Raw genomic sequence first — 16,725 nt, 5'->3', positions numbered from 1 at the left:
GAGGGAAGAAATTTCCTTTTCCATCATCAGCAACAAACGACACCAAATAACCACATGCAGATACTGCAAAAAGAGAATTTTGAAACAGCTCTATCAAAAAATAGGTACAACTCTGCGAGTTGAATGCACACATCATAAAGAAGTTCCTCCAAATACTTCTGTGTAGTTTTTATGTGAACATATTTCCTTTTCAACCATTAGCCTCAAGGCACTCCAAATATGCACTTGCAGATTCTACAAAAAGAGTGTTTCCAAACTCCTCAATCAAAAGAAAGGTTCAACTCTGTGAGATGAATGCACACAAAACAAATAAGTTTCTGAGAATGCTTCTGTGTAGTTATTATGTGAAGATATTTACTTTTCCAGAATAGTCACAAAAGCGCTCAAATATCAACTTACCGATTCGACAAGAAGAGTGTTTCGAAGCTGCTCAATCAAATGAAAGTTAACTCTGTGAGATGAATGCACACATAAAAAAGTAGTTTCTGAGAATTCTTCTGTATAGTTTTCATGGGAAGATATTTCCTCTTTCACCATTGGCCACAACGGGCTCCAAATAACCAGTTGCCGATTCTACAAAAAAGTGTCTGAAAACCTCTATCAAAAGACAGGTTCAAGTCTGCAAGTTCGATGCACACATTACAAAGAAGATTCTCAGAATGCTCCTGTGTAGTTTTTATGTGAAGATATTTCCTTTTCCACCATAGGCCTAAAGTGCTCCAAATATCCATTTGCAGAATCTGCAAGAAGAGTGCTTCAAAACTGATCAATCAAAACAAAGTTTCAAATCGTGAGATAAATGCATGCAAAACAAAGAATTGTCTCAGAATGCTTCAGTGTAGTTTCTATATGAAGATATTTCCTTTTCCACACTAGGCCTCAAAGGGCTCCAAATATCCAAGTGCAGATTCTACAAAAAGATTGTTTCAAAACTGCACAATCAAATGAAATGTTCAACTATGTTAGATGAATTCACACATCACAAGGAGTTTCTCAGAGTGCTTCTGTGTAGTTTTTATGTGAAGATATTTCATTTTCCACCATTGGCCTCAAAGCACTCCAAATATCCACTTGCAGATTCTACAAAAAGCGTGTTTCAAAACTGCCCAATCAAAAGAAAGGTTCAACTCTGTGAGATGAATACTCACAACACCAAGAAGTTTCTGAGAATGCTTCTGTGTAGTTTTTATGAGATTCAAATATCCATTTGCAGATTCTACTAAAAGAGTGTTTCCTAACTGTTCAAAGAAAAGAAAGTTTCAAATGAGTGATATGAATGCACACATCACAAAAAAGTTTCTGAGAATGCTTCTGTGTAGATTTTTTGTGAAGATATTTCCTTTTCCACAATAAGCCTCAAAGCACTCCAAAGATCCAATTGTAGATACTACAAAGGAGTGTTTCAAAACTGGTAAATCAAGTGAAATGTTCAACTCTGTGAGATGAATGGAGACATCAGAAAGTAGTTTCTCAGAATGCTTCTTTGTAGTTTTTATGGGAAGATTATTTGTTTTCCACCATCAGCCACAAAGGGATCCAAATAACCACTTGCAGATCGTACAAAAAGAGAGTTACAAAACTGCTCTATCAAAAGAAAGCTACAACAATGTGAGATGAATGCACACGTCACAAGGAAGTTTCTTTGAGTGTTTCTGTGTAGTTTTTATGTGAAGATATTTCCTTTTCCCTAAAAGAACTCAAAGCGCTCAAAATATCCCTTGCAGATTCTACCAAAAGAGTGTTTCACAACTGCTCAATCAAATGAAAGTTTCAACTTGGTGACATGAATACACAAGTCACAAAGTAGTTTCTAAGAATGCTTCCATGTAGTTTTTATGGGAAGATATTTCCTTTTCCACAATCGGCCATAAAGGGCTCCAAATAAACACATGCAGATTCTACAAAAACAGAGTTTCAAAACTGCTCTATCAAAAGATAGGTTCAACTCTGCTAGTTGAATGCACACATCACAAAGAAGTTTCTCAGAATTCTTCGGTGTAGTTGTTATGTGAAGATATTTGCTTTTCCACCATAGGCCTCAAAGCGCTCCAAATATCCACTTACAGATTCTACGAAAAGAGAGTTTCAAAACTGCTTAATCAAAAGAAAGTACAACTCTGTGAAATGAATTCACACATCACAAAGATGTTTCTCAGAATGCTTTTGTGTAGTTTATATGTGAAGATATTTCATTTTCCACAATAGTCATGAAAGCGCTCTAATATCAACTTGCAGATTCTACAAAAAGAGACTTTCAAAATTGCCCAATCAAAAGCAAGGTTCAACTCGGTTAGATGAATGCACACATCTCAAAGAAGTTTCTGAGAATGCTTCTGTGGGGTTTTTGTGATGATATTTCCATTTCCACAATAGGCCTCAAAGGGCTCCAAATATAAACTTGCAGATTCTATAAAAAGTGTGTTTCAAAACAGCTCAATGAAATGAAATGTTCAAATCTGTGAGATAAATGCACACATCCAAAAGAAGTTTGTCAGAATGTTTCTGTGTAGTTTTTATGTGAAGATATTTCCTTTTCCATAACAGGCCTGAAAGTGCTCCAAATATCCATTGCAGATTCTACAAAAAGAGTGTTTCAAAACTCCTCTATCAAAAGGAAGGTTCAACTCCTTGAGATGAATGCAAATGTCACAAAGAAGTTTCTCAGAATGCTTCTGTGTAGTTTTTCCTTTTCTACCATAGGCACCCAAGGACTCCAAATATCGACTTGCAGATTCTACTATATGAGTGTTTCCAAAGTGCTTAATCAAGAGAAAGGTTTATCTCTGTGAGATGAATATTCACATCACTAAAGACTTTCTCAGAACGCTTCTGTGTACATTTTATGTGAAGATATTTCCTTTTCCACCATAGGCGTCAAAGGTCTCCTAATATCCACTTGCATATTCTACAAAAAGAGTTTCAAAACTGATCTATCAAAATTTAGGTTCAACTCATTGAGACGAATGAACACATCACAAGGTATTTTCCCATAATGATTCTGTGTAGTTTCTCTGTGAAGATATTCCCCTTTCCAAAATGGGCCTCCAAGAGCTACAAATGTACACTTGCAGATACTACAAAAAGTGTGTTTCAAAACTGCTCAATGAAAAGAAAAGTTCAACTCTATCAGATGAATGCACACATCACAAAGCAGTTTGTCAGAATGTTTCTGTATAGTTTTTATTTTAAGAAATTTCCTTTTCCACCATTGGCCTCAAAGCATTCGAAATGTACAATTGCAGATTCTACAAAAAGAGTGGATCAAAGCTGCTCAATCAAGAGAAATGTTCAAATCTGTGAGATAAATGCGCACATTACAAAGAAGTTCCAGAATCCTTCTGCTAGTTATTTTGTGAAGATATTTCTTTTTCCACCATATGCCTCAAAGTGATCCAAGTATCCACTTGCAAATTCTACAGAAAGAGTGTTTCAAAGCTGCTCAAGCGAAAGTCAGGTTCAACTCTGTGAGATGAATGCACACATCATGAAGATATTTGTCAGAATGTTTCCGTCTAGTTTTTATGTAAAGATATTTCCTTTTCCAGCAAAGACCTCAAAGCGCTCCAAATGTCCACTTGCAGATTCTATAAAAGGAGAGTTTCCAAACTGTTCAACCAAAGAAAGGTTCCACTCTGTCATTTGAATTCACACATTGCAAAGAAGTTTCTCAGAATGCTTCTGTCTACTTTTTATGTGAAGATATTTCCTTTCCCACCATAGGCCTTAAAGTGCTCCAAATGTCCACTTGCAGATTCTACAAAAAGAGTGTTTCCAAACTGCTCAATCAAAAGAAGGTTTCAACTCTGTGAGATGATTAAACACATCACAAAGAATTTTCTCAGAATGATTCTCTCTAGTTTTTATGTGAAGATATTTCCTTTTCCACTATAGGCCTCAAAGTGCTCCAAATGTACAATTGCAGATTCTTCAAAAATGGTGTTTCAAAATTGTTCATTGAAAAGAAAGATTCAACTCTGTAGATGAATTCACGTCACAGAGTAGCTTGTCAGAATGTTTCTGTATAGATTTTAGAGAAGGTAATTCCTTTTACACCATAGTCCTCGAATCGTTCCAAATGTCCAATTGCAGATTCTACAAAATGTGTATTTCAAAGCTGCTCAATAAAAAGGAATTTTCAACTCTGTGAGATGAAAGCACACAGGACAGAGAAGTGTCTCAGAATACTTCCGTGTAGTTTTTATGGGAAGATAATTCATTATCCACCATCAGCCACAAAGGGCTCCAAATAACCACTTGCAGATTCTACTAAAAAGGTGTTTCAAAACTGCTCAATCAAAAGAAAGCTTCAACTCCGTTAGATGAATGCACACATCACAAATAAGTTTCTGAGAAAGCTTCAGTGTAGTTTTTGTGAAGATATTTCCTCTTCCACAAAAGGCCTCAAAGCGCTCCAAATATGAAATTGCAGATTCTGTAAAAAGAGTATTTCAAAACAGCTCAATGAAATGAAATGTTCAGCTCTGTGAGATGAATTCACACATCACAAAGAAGTTTGTCAGAATGCTTCTGTGTAGTTTTTATGTGAAGGTATTTCCTTTTCCACAATAGGTCTCCAAGGGCTCCAAATACCCACTTGCAGATTCTACAAAAAGATTGTTTCCAACCTGCTCAATCAAAAGAAATGTTCAACTCTGTGAGATGAGTGCACAAATAACAAAGAATTTTCTCAGAATGATTCTGTCTAGTTTTTATGTGAAGATATTTCCTTTTCCACCATAGGACACAAAGCGCTCCAAATGTCCACTTGCAGATTCTACAAAAACAATGTTTCACAACTACTCAATGAAAAGAAAGGTTCAACTCTGTGAGATGAATGAACACATCACAGATAATTTTCTCAGAATGATTCTGTCAAGTTTTTATGTGAAGATATTTCCTTTTCCACCATAGGCCTCAAAGAGCTCCAGATGTCCACTTGCAGATTCTACAAAAAGAGGGTTTCAAAACTACTCAATCGAAAGTAAGGTTCAACTCTGTGAGACGAATGCACACATCACAAAGAATGCTTTGTGTCTAGTCAGAATGCTTCAGTCTAGTTTTTATGTGAAGATATTTCCTTTTCCACCATAGGCCACAAAGCGCTCCAAATGTCCAATTGTAGATTCTATAAAAAGATTGTTTCAAACAGCTCAATCAAAACAAAGGTTCAACTCTGTGAGATGAATGCACACATCACAAAAAGTTTCTCAGAATATTTCTGTCTAGTTCTTAAGTGAAGATATTTCTCTTTCCACCATAGGCCTCAAAGAGCTCCAAAAGTCCACTTCCAGATTCTACAAAAAGAGAGTTTCCAAACTATTCAATCAAAACAAAGCTGAAACTCTGTGAGATGAATGCACACATCACAAAAGAATTTATAAGAATGCTTCTGTCCAGTTATTATGTGAAGATATTTCCTTTCCCACCATTGCAATCAAGGCACTCTCAATGTACACTTGCAGATAGTAAATAAAGGGTGCTTCAAAACTGCTGAATTAAAAGTAAGGTTCAACTCTGTGAGATGAATGCACATATCACAAAGAGGTTTATCAGAAAGCTTCTGTCTATTTATTATGTGAAGATATTTCTTTTTACACAATAGGCCTCAAAGCCCTCCATATAGTCACTTGCATATACTACAAAAAGTGTGTTTCAGCTCAATGGAAAGTAATTTTCTACACTGTGAGATGAATGCACTTGTCACAAAGAAGTTTTTGAGAAGGCTTCTGTCTAGTTTTTAAGTGAAGGTATTTCCTTTTCCACCATAGGCCTCAAAGCGCTCCAAATGTCCACTTGCAGATTCTACAAAAAGAGTGTTTGCAAGCTGCCAAATCAAAACAAAGTTTCATCTCAGTGAGATGAATGCACACATCACAAAGAAGTTTCTCAGAATGCTTCTGTATAGTTATTTTGTGAAGATATTTTGTTTTCCACCATAGAACCCAAAGCGCTCGAAATGTCCACTTGCAGATATTACAAAAACAGTGCTTCAAAACTGCTCAATGAAAAATAGGTTCAACTCTGTGAGATGAATGCACACATCATAAAGTAGTTTCTCAGAATCCTTCTATCTAGTTTTTATGTGAAGATATTTCCTTTTCCAAAATAGGCCTCAAAGTTCTCCAAATGTCAAGTTGTAGTTTCTACAAAAACAGTGTTTCAAAACTCCTCAATGAAAAGAAATGTTCAGCTCTCTGAGATGAATGCACACATCACAAAGCAGTTTGTCAGAATGTTTCTGTATAGTTTTTATGTTAAGATACTTCCTTTTCCACCATAGGCCTCAAAGAGCTCCAAATGTACACTTGCAGATTCTACATAAAGCGTGTTTCAATGCTGCTCAATCAAAAGAAATTTTCAACTCTGTGAGATAAATGCACGCATAACAAAGAAGTTTCCAGAATCCTTCTGTCTAGTTATTATGTGAAGATATTTCCTTTTCCACCATAGGCCTCAAAGTGCTCCAATTGTCAACTTGTAGATTCTACAAAAAGAGTGTTTCCAAACTGGTCAATCAAAGAAAAGTTCAACTCTCTCAGATGAATGCACACACCACGAAGAAGTTTCACAGAATGCTTCTATCTAGTTTTTATGTAAAGATATTTCCTTTTCCACCATAGGCCTCAAAGCGTTCCAAATGTCCCCTTGCAGATTCTACAAAAAAGAGTGTTTCAAAACTCAACCAAAAGAAATGTTCAACTCTGTGAGATGAATGAACACATCAAAGAGAATGTTCTCAAAATGATTCTGTCTCGTTTTTATGTGAAGATATTTCCTTTTCCACCATAGGCCTCGAAGCACTCCAAATATCCAATTGCACATTCTACAAAAAGTGTGTTTCAAAGCTGCTCCATCAAAAGAAATTTTCAACTCTGTGAGATGAATGCACACAGCACAAATAAGTTTCCCAGAATCCTTCTGTCTAGTTATTATGTGAAGATATTTCATTTTCCACCATAGCCCACAAAGCAGTCCAAAATTCCCCTTGCAATTTCTACAAAAAGTTTGTTTCAAAACTGCTCAATCAAAAGAAAGGTTCAACCCTGTGAGACGAATGCACACCTCACAAAGAAGTTTATCAGAATGCTTCTGTCTAGTTCTTAAGTGAAGATCTCTCCTTTTCACGATAGACCTCAAAGTGCTCCAAATGTCCACTTGCAGTTTCTACCAAAAGAGACTTTCTTAACTGCTCAATCAAAAGAAAGTTTCAACTCTTTGAGATGAATGCACACATCACAGAGAATTTTGTAAGAATGCTTCTGTCTAGTTTTCATTTGAAGATATTTCTTTTACTACCCTAGGCCTCAAGGCACTCCAAATGTCCACTTTCAGATAGTACAAACAGGCTGTTCCCAAACTTCTCAATCAAAATAAGTTTCAACTCTCTGAGACGAATGGGCATATCACAAAGAAATTTGTCAGAATGCTTCTGTCTAGTTTTTTATGTGAAGATTTTTCCTTTTCCACCATAGGCCACAAAGCCTTCAAAATGTCCATTTGCAGATAGTATAAAAAGGTTGTTTGAAAACTGCTCAATCAGAAGTAAGGTTCAACTCTGTGAGATGAATGCATATATCACAAAGAAGTTTGTCAGAATGCTTCTGACTAGTTTTTTTATGAAGATATTTCATTTTCCACCATTGACCTCAAAGCGCTCCGAATGTCCATATGCAGATTCTACAAAAGGAGTGTTTCCAAACTGCTCAATCTAAAGAAAGTTTCAACTCTGTGAGACTAATGGAAACATCACAAAGAAGTTTCTCAAAAAGCTTCTGTCTAATTTTTATGTGGAAATATTTCCTTTTCCACCACAGGCCTCACAGCGTTCCAAATGTCCACTTGCAGATTCTACAAAAAGAGAGTTTCAAAGCTGCTCAATATAAGAAAGTTTCAACTCTGTGAGATGAAAGCACACATTACAAAGAAGTTTCTCAGAATGCTTCTTTTAATAATTATGTGAAGCTATTTTGATTTCCACTTTAGGCCTCAAAGCGTTCCAAATGTCCACCTGCATATTCTACAAAAAGAGATTTTCAAAACTGCTAAATCAAAAGTAAGCATCAACTCTGTGAGATGAATAAGCATATTACAAAGAAGTTTGTCAGAATGCTTCTGTCTAGTTTTTATGTGAAGATATTTCCTCTTCCACCATGGGCTGCAAAGCGCTCCAAATGTCCACTTCCAGATTCTTCAAAAAGAGTGTTTCAAAACTTCTTAGAGAAACGAAAGGTTCAGCTCTATGAGATGAATGCAGACATCACAAAACATTTTCTCAGAAAGCTTCTGTCTAGTTTTTATGTGAACATATTTCCTTTTCCACCATAGGATTCAAAGCGCTCCAAATGTACACTTGCAGTTTCTACAAAAAGAGTGTTTGAAAACTGCTCGATCAAAAGAAAGTTTCAACTCCTTGAGATGAATGCACACATCACGGAGAATTTTCTCAGCATGATTCTGTACAGTTTTTATGTGAAGATATTTCCTTTTTCACAGTAGGCCTCAAAGCACTCCAAACGTCCACTTGCAGATTCTACAAAAAGAATGTTTCAAAACTCTTCAGTCGAAAGTTAAGGTTGAACTCTATGAGATGAATGCACATTTCACAGAGAATTGTGTCAGAATGCTTCTGTCTAGTTTTTATGTGAAGATATTTCCTTTTAAACCATAGGTCATAAAGTGCTCTGAATGTCCACATGCAGTTTCTTCAAGAAGAGTGTTTCTAAACTGCTCAATCAAAAGAAACGTTCTACTCTGTGAGATGAATGAACACATCACAAAGAAGTTTCTCAGAATGCTTCTGTCTTGTTCTTAAGTGAAGATATCTCCTTTTCCACCATAGGCCACACAGCCCTCCATATCTCTACTTGCAGATTCTACAAAAACAGAGTTTCTGAACTACTCAATCAAAAGAAAGGTTCAACTCTGTGAGATGAATGCACACATCACAAAGAAATTTGTCAGAATGTTTCTGTGTAGTTTTTATGTGAAGATATTTCCTTTTCCACCATCAGCCACAATGCACTCCAAATGTTCCCTTGCAGAGAGTACAAAAAGGGTGTTTAAAACTTCTCAATCAAAAGTAAGGTTCAACTCTGTGAGATGAATGCACACATCACAAAGACGTTTGTCAGAATACTTCTGTGTAGTTTTTATGGGAAGATATTTCCTTTTCAACCATGGGCATCAAAGCGCTACAAATGTACACTTGCAGATTCTACAAAAAGAGTTATTCCAAACTACTGAATCAAAAGAAAGTTCAACTCTGTGATATGAATGCACACATAACAAAGAAGTTACTCAGATGCTTCTGTCTAGTTTTTATGTGGAGATATTTCCTTTTCTGTGAGATGTGAGATGAATGCACACATCACAAAGACGTTTGTCAGAATACTTCTGTGTAGTTTTTATGGGAAGATATTTCCTTTTCAACCATGGGCATCAAAGCGCTACAAATGTACACTTGCAGATTCTACAAAAAGAGTTATTCCAAACTACTGAATCAAAAGAAAGTTCAACTCTGTGATATGAATGCACACATAACAAAGAAGTTACTCAGATGCTTCTGTCTAGTTTTTATGTGGAGATATTTCCTTTTCCACCATAGACCTCAAAGCGCTCCAAATGGCCACTTGCAGATTCTACAAAAAGAGTGTTTCCAAACTTCTCAATCAAAAGGAAGGTTCAACTCTGTGAGATGAATATACACATCACAAAGGAGTTTGTCAGAATGCTTCTCTCTAATTTTTAGGTGAAGATATTTCCTTTTCCACCATAAGCCAAAAAAGCACTCCAATTGTCCATTTGCAGATAGGATAAAAAGCTTGTTTGAAAACTGCCCAATCAGAATTAAAGTTCAACTCTGTGAGATGAATGCACATATCACAAAGAAGTTTGTCAGGATGCTTCTGACTCGTTTTTATGTGAAGACATTTTCTTTACCACCGTAGGCCTCAAAGTGCTCCAAATGTCCATATACAGATTCTACAAAAGGAGTGTTTCCAAACAGCTCAATCCAAAGAAAAGTTCAAGTATGTGAGATGATTGAACACATCACAAAGAAGTTTCTCAGAAAACTTCTGTCTAGTTTTTATGTGAAAATATTCCCTTTTCCACTGTAGGCCACAAATCATCCCAAATGTCCCCTTGCAGTTCCCATAAAAAGAGTGTTTCAAAGCTGCTCAATGAAAAGAAAGGTTCAACTCTGTGAGATGAACACAGACATCACAAAAATAGTTTCTCTTAATGTTTCCTTTTAATTATTATGCGATGATATTTTTATTTCCACCTTAGTCCTCAAAGCACTCCAAATGTCCACATGCAGATTCTAAAAACATAATGTTTCAAAACCGCTCAATCAAAAGAGAGATTCAACTATGGGAGATGAATGCACACATCACAAAATATTACTCAGAATGCTTCTGTCCTGTTCTTAAGTGAAGATATTTCGTTTTCCACCATAGGCCTCAAATCGCTCCAAATGTCCACTTGAAGATTCCAGAAAAAGCGTGTTTCAAAACCGCTCATTCAAAACTAAGGTTCAACTCTGTGAGATGAATGCACACATCAAAAAGTAGTTTGTCAGAATGTTTCTATCTATTTTTTATGTGAAGATATTTGCTTTTCCACCATAGCCCAAAAGCGGTACAAATGTCCCTTTGCAGATTCTCCAAAAGGAGTGTTTCAAAACTGCTCAATCAAAAGAAATGTTCAACTCGAGAAATGAATGCACACATCACAAAGGACTTTCTCAGAATGTTTCTGTCTAGTTTTTAATTCAAGATATTTCCTTTTCCACCATAGGCCTCAAAGAACTCCAAATGTCCACTTGCAGATTCTACAAACAAGTGTATCAAAACTGCTCAATCAAAAGTAAGTTTCAACTCTGTGAGATGAATGCACACATCACATAGAAGTTTTTCAGAATGCTTATGTGTAGTTTTCATGTGAAGATATTACCTTTTCCACCATAGGCCTCAAAGCGCTCTAAATGTCCACTTGCAGATTCTACAAAAAGAGTGTTTCAAAGCTGCTCAATCAAAAGAAAGGTTCAATTCTGTGAGATGAATGCACATATCACAAAGAAGTTTGTCAGAATGCTTCTTTCTAGTTTTTCTTTGAAGATATTTCCCTTTCCACCATAGGCCTCAAAGCACTCCAAATGTTCACGTGCAGATTATACAAAAAGAGTGTTCCAAAGCTGCTCAATCCAAAGAAAGTTTCAACTCTGTGAGATGAATGCATACATCACAAAGAATTTTCTCAGAATGATTCTGCCTAATTTGTATGTGAAGATATTTCCTTTTCTACCATAGGCTTCAAAACGCTCCAAATGTACACATGCACATTCTAGAAAAAGTGTGTTTCAAAACTGCTCAGTGAAAAGAAAGGTTCAACTCTGTGAGATTAATGCACACATCTCAAAGATGTTTCTCAGAATGTTTCTGTATAGTTTTTTTGTGAAGATATTTCTATTTCCTCCATAGGCCTTAAGCGATCCAAATATCCACTTTCAGATTCTACAGAAAGAGTGATTCAAAGCTGCTCAATAAAAAGAAAGGTTCAACTCAGTGAAATGAATGCACACATCACAAAGTAGTTTCTCAGAATGATTCTGTCTAGTTCTTAAGTAAAGATATTTCCTTTTCCACCATGGGCCTCAAAGCGCTGCATATATCTACTTGCAGATTTTACACAAAGACTGTTTAAAACTGATCAATCAAAAGAAAGGTTCAACTATATGAGATGAATGCACACATCACAAAGAATTTTCTCAGAATGATTCTGTCTAGTTTTTATGTGAAGAAATTTCCTTTTACACCTTAGGCCTTAAACGTGCTAAATATACACTTGCAGATTATATAAAAGGGTGTTTCAAAACTGCTCAATCAAAACAAACTTTCAACTCTGTGAGATGAACGCACACATCAAGAAGAAGTTTCTCTGAATGATTCCTTCTAGTTCTTAAGTGAGGATATTTCCTTATCCACCATATGCCTCAAAGCACTCCAAATATCCACTTGCAGATTGTACAACGAAATATCTTCATATGATAACTAGACAGAAGCTTTATGAAAAACTTCTTTGTGATGTCTGCATTCATCTCACACTGACTAGAACCTTTCTTTTGATTGACCAGTTTTGAAATGCTCTTTTGGGTAATCTGCAAGTGGACATTTGGAAATCTTTGAGGCCTATGGTGGAAAAGGAAATATCTTCACACAAAAACCAGACAGAAGCATTCTGACGAACTTCTTTGTGATGGGCGCATTCATCTCAGAGAGTTGAACCTTTCTTTTCATGTATGCTTCTGTCTAGTTTTTATGTGAAGATATTTTCTTTTCCATCATAGGCCATAAAGCGCTCGAAATGTACACTTGCAGATGCTACAAAAAGCGAGTTTCAAAACTGCTTAACAAAAAGAAAGGTTCAACTCTGTGAGATGAATGCACACATCACAAAGAAGTGTGTCAGAATGCTTCTGTATAGTTTTTATGTGAAGATATTTCCTTTTCCATCATAGGCCATAAAGCGCTCCAAACGCACACATGCAGATAATTCAAAAAGGGTGTTTCAAAACTGCTCAATCAAAAGTAAGTTTCAACTCTTTGAGATCAATGCAGATATCACAAACTAGCTTGTCATAATGCTTGTGTCTAATATTTATGTGAAGATATTTCCTTTTTCACCATAGCCTCAAAGCACTCCAAATGTCTACTTGCAGATTCTACAAAAAGAGTGTTTCTAAACTGCTCTTTCAAAAGAAATGTTCAACTCCGTGAGATAAATGCACACATCACAAAGAAGTTTCTCAGAATGTTTCTGTCTCACTTTTATGTGAAGATATTTCCTTTTCCACCATGGGACTCAAAGTGCTCCAAATGTCCACTTGCAGATTCTACAAAAAGAGTGTTTGCAAACTCATCAATCGAAAGAAAGGTTCAAACCTGTGAGATGAATGCATGCATCACAAAGTATTTTCTCAGAATGATTCTGTCTAGTTTTCATGTGACGATATTTCCTTTTCCAGCATAGGCCTCAAAGCCCTCCAAATATCAACTTGCATGTTATACAAAAAGAGTGTTTCAAAACTGCTCAATGAAAAGAAACATTCAACTCTGTGAGATGAATGCACACATCACAAAGAAGTTTCTCAGAATGTTTCGGTATAGTTTTTAATTGAAGATATTTCATTTTGCAAAAGAGACCTCATGGCGCTCCAAATGTCCACATGCAGATACTACAGAAAGAGTGTTTCAAATCTCCTCCAGCAAAAGAGAGTTTAAACTCTGTGAGATGAAGGCACACATCACCAAAAAAAATTGTCAAAATGCTTCTGTCTAGTTTTTAAGTGAAGACACTTCCTTTTCTACCTTAGTCCTCAAAGCGCTCCAATTGTCCACTTGCCGATTCTACAAAAAGAGAGTTTCCAAACTATTCATTCAAAAGAAAGATTCAACCCTGTGAGATGAATGTACACATCGCAAGGAAATTTGTCACAATGCTTCTGTCTAGTTTTTATGTGAAGATATTTCCTTTCCTCCATAGACCTCAAAGCCCTCCAAATGTCCACTTCTGGACAGTTCAAAAACGGTGTTTTAAAACTGCTCTATCAAAATTAAGTTTCAAATCTGTGAGATGAATGCACATATAACAAAGAAGTTTGTCATAATGCTTCTGTCTAGTTTTTATGTGAAGATATTTCCTTTTCTCAATAGGCAACAAAGCTCTGAAAATGTTCTCTTGCAGATTCTGCAAAAAGAGTGTTTCAAGACTGCTCAATGAAAAGAAAGGTTCCTCTCTGTGAGATGAATGCACACATCACAAAGCAGTTTGTCAGAATGCTTCTGTCTGGTTCTTATGTGAAGATATTTCATTTTCCACCATAAGCCACAAGGGCTCCAAATGTCCACTTGCAGATTCTACAAAAAGAGTGTTACAAAGCTGCTCAATCAGAAGAAAATTTCAACTCAGTGAGATGAGTGCACACATCACAAAGAAGTTTCTCAGAATGCTTCTGTCTAGTTTTTTTGTGAAGATATTTTGTTTTCCACCATGGGCCTCCAAGCACTGCAAATGTCCACTTGCAGATTCTACAAAAAGTGTGTTTCAAATCTGTTCAATAGAAAGTAATTTTCCACTCTGTGAGAAGAATGTACACATCACAAAGAAGTTTGTGAGAATACATCTGTCTAGTTTTTATGTGAAGATATTTCCTTTTCCACAATAGGCCACAAAGGGCTCCAAATGTCCAGTTGCAGATTCTTCAAAAGGCGTGTTTCAAACCTGCTCAATTAAAATAAATATTCAAGTTTGTGAGATGAATGCACACTTTACAAATAAGTTTCTCAGAATGCTGCTGTCTAGTTCTTAAGGGAAGGTATTTCCTTTTCCACCATAGACATCAAAGCGTTCCAAATAATCACTTGCAGATTCTACAAAAAGTGAGTTTTCAAAGTACTCAGTCAAAGGAAAGGTTCAACTCTGTGAGATGAATGCTCACATCACAAAGAAATTTGTCAGAATGCTTGTGTGAAGATTTTTGTGTGAAGATATTTTTGTGTGAAGATATTTCCTTTTCCGTCATAGGCCTCAAAGCGCTCCAAAGGTACACTTGCAGATTATACAAAAAGAGGGTTTCAAACCTCCTCAATCAAAAGAAAGTTTCAAGTGTGTAAGATGAATGCACACATCACAAATAATTTTCTCTGAATGGTTCTGTCTAGTTTTTATGTGAAGATATTTCCTTTTCCACCATTGGCCCCAAAGCGCTCCAAATGAACAATTGCAGATACTACAAAAAGAGTGTTTTAAAACTGTTCAGCAATAGAAAGGTTCAACTCTGTGTGACGAATGCACACATCACAAAGAAGGTAATCAGAATGTTTCTGTCTAGTAATTAAGTGAAGATATTTTCTTTTCCTCTATAGTCCTCAAAGCGCTCTAAATGTCCACCAGCAGATTCTAAAAAAAGAGAGTTTCAAAACTCCTCAATCAAAATAAAGGTTCAATTCTGGGAGATGAATGCACACATCACATAGTAATTTGTCAGAATGCTTCTGTCTAGTTTTTATGTGAAGATATTTCCTTTTCCTCCATAGATGTCAAAGCACTCAAATATCCCATTTCAGATAGTACAAAAAGGATGTTTCAAAACTGTGCAAGCAAAAGTAAGTTCAACTCTGTGAGTTGAATCCACATATCACAAAGAAGTCTGTCAGAATGCTTCTGTCAAGATTTTATGTGAAGATATATCCTTTTCCACCATGGGCCTCAAAGTGCTACAAATGTCCACTTGCACATAGTAAAAAAAGGGTGTTTCAAAACTACTCAAAGATAAGAAAATTTCAAATCTCTGAGATGAATGCACACATCACAAAGAAGTTTCTCAGAATGCTTCTGTCTAGTTATTATGTGAAGATATTTCGTTTTCCAACATAGGCCTCAAAGCGTCCCAAATGTTCACTTGCAGATTCTACAAAAAGACTGTTTCCAAACTCCTCCATCCAAGAAAGGTTCAACTCTGTGAGATGAATGCATACATTGGAAAGAAGTTTCTAAGAATGCATCCGTGTTATTTTTATGTGAAGATATTTCCTTTTCCACCGTAGTTCTCAAAGCACTCCAAATGTCCACATGCAGATTCTACAAAAAGAGTGTTTCAAAACTGCTCAATCGATAGTGAGGTTCAACGCTGTGAGATGAACGCACACATCACAAGGTAGTTTGTCAGAATGCTTCTGTCTAATTTCTATGTGAAGATATTTCCTTTTCCACCATAGGCCTCAAGACGCTCCAAATGAACACTTGTAGATTCTACAAAAAAAAGTGTTTTAAAACTGCTCAATCAAAAGATATGTTCAACTCTGTGAGATGAAGGCACATATCACAAAGAAGTTTGTCAGAATGTTTCGGTCCAGTTTTGAAACACCCTTTTTTTACTATCTGCAAGTGTACTTTTGGAGTGCTTTGAAACCTATGGTGGAAAAGTAAATATCTTCACATAAAAACTAAACAGAAAAATTCTGACAAACTCCTTTGTGATGCTTTCATTAATCTCACAGAGTTGAAACTTTCTTTGCACTGAGCAGTTTTGAAACACCCTTTTTGTACTATCTGCAATAGGACGTTTGGAGTGCTTTGAGGCCTATGGTGCAAAAGGAAATATCTACACACAAAATCTAGACAGAAGCATACTGAGCAACTTCTTTGTGATGTGTGCATTCATCTCACGGAGTTGAACTTTTCTTTTGATTGAGCAGATTTGAAACACTCTTTTTGTAGAATCTGCAAGCGAACATTTGGAGCACTTTGAGGCCTATGGCGGAAAAGGAAATATCTTCACATAAAAACTATACAGAAATATTCTGATAAACTTCGTTTTGATGGGTCGATTCATCTCATTGAGTTGAACCTTAGCTTCATTGAGCAATTTTGAAACACTCTTTTTATAGAATCTGCAAGTGGACAATTGTAGTGCTTTGAGGCCTATGGTGGAAAATGAAATATCTTCACATAAAAACTAGACAGAATCAATCTGATAAAATTGTTTATGATGTGTGTATTTATCTCACAGAGTTTTACCCTTATTTTCATTGAGCAGTTTTGAAACACTGTTTTTGTAGAATCTGCAAGTGGACATTTGGAGGGCTTTGAGGCCTATGGTGGAAAAGGAAATATCTTCACAGAAAAATTAGACGGAAGCATTCTGAGAAACTTCTTTGTGAT

Source organism: Pongo abelii, chromosome 13 (assembly GCF_028885655.2).
Source record: "Pongo abelii isolate AG06213 chromosome 13, NHGRI_mPonAbe1-v2.0_pri, whole genome shotgun sequence".
Lineage (NCBI taxonomy): Eukaryota > Metazoa > Chordata > Mammalia > Primates > Hominidae > Pongo > Pongo abelii.
This window is presented reverse-complemented; position numbering follows the sequence as displayed.